General features: G+C 42.1%; 1 non-coding gene across 1 annotated transcript; it reads left to right on the top strand.

Moving 5' to 3' along the window:
• Positions 1-210: 210 nt before the first annotated feature.
• On the top strand, positions 211-282 carry TRNAQ-CUG (transfer RNA glutamine (anticodon CUG)). Its single transcript has one exon. It is a non-coding gene; the product is annotated as a tRNA-Gln (tRNA).
• Positions 283-1,134: the final 852 nt, after the last annotated feature.

Genomic DNA, 1,134 nt, shown 5'->3' with positions numbered 1-1,134 from the left:
AAACTCCTTTGCACTTCACTGATACTTAATACAAAGTCATGTTTTTCCTTTAGTCTCTTTGATGTGATTGGCACTTTCTGCTCTCTTTAATCCATATTGGATTTGGTATGGTCTTAGATGTAAAATAAGGATCGACACTGACATCTTTCCTTAGAATGTAACCAACTATTCTACTATCACTTATTAATAATGCTCTTCCATGATGTGTGCAGTTCCATGGTGTAATGGTTAGCACTCTGGACTCTGAATCCAGCGATCTGAGTTCAAGTCTCAGTGGAACCTGCCTATGTTTTGCCGTCCTCATTAGCGTAGTGGTGAGTATCCCCACCAGTCACGCGGGAGACCAGCGTTCAATTCCTGACAGGGAGGCAACATGTCCTTTGGGTTTCCCTGGTGGCTCAGTGACAAAGAATCTGCCTCCAGTGTGAGAGACCCGGGTTCGATCCCTGGGTCAGGAACATCTCCTGGAGAAAGGAATAGCTACCCACTCCAGTATTCTTGCCTTGAGAATCCCATGGACAGAAGAGCCTGGCGGGCTACAGTCCACAGGGTCACATAGAGTCAGACACGACTGAGCAACCAACACACAGCAACTTCCATGGTACCTTTATCACAACAAATTATAGTTTTATACAGTTTGGAAATAGAGACCAGGAAAATGTCTGCTCACAGTAAACCAAGGAGTAGGAAAGAAGCCCTCTAATAGCCCCCTCCTCCACACACTGCAACCAAAACTGTAAGTTAAGAAGTAATAGCTGTGGGACTTTCCTGGTGGTCCAGTGGCTAAGACTCTGCATTCCCAATGCAGGGGGCTTGGGTTCAATCCCTGGTCAAGGAACTAGATCCTGCATGCTGCAACTAAAGACCTGGTGCCACCACTTAAGTATGTATTTTTTTAATTGACAGTTGCATAAAATTCGGTCTTTCTATCTGGTCAGGTGCTCTTTCTTTCAAATCTTCATTTAGCACATTTGCTTGACTTTCTGTAGTTTCCCTAATATCAAGTCCTCATAAAACTGATCAAGATCATTATAGCTGTAGTTATTCTTCCTGAGTGTTTGACATGTTGGAAATAACCTATATTTTATTGTATAAAAATATATAATTTTTCATTGAATTTACATAATAACCAAA

Source organism: Bubalus kerabau, chromosome 2 (genome assembly GCF_029407905.1).
Source record: "Bubalus kerabau isolate K-KA32 ecotype Philippines breed swamp buffalo chromosome 2, PCC_UOA_SB_1v2, whole genome shotgun sequence".
Taxonomy (NCBI): domain Eukaryota; kingdom Metazoa; phylum Chordata; class Mammalia; order Artiodactyla; family Bovidae; genus Bubalus; species Bubalus kerabau.
The sequence above is the reverse complement of the archived record's forward strand: the minus strand, read 5'-3'. Positions and strand labels throughout refer to the sequence as shown.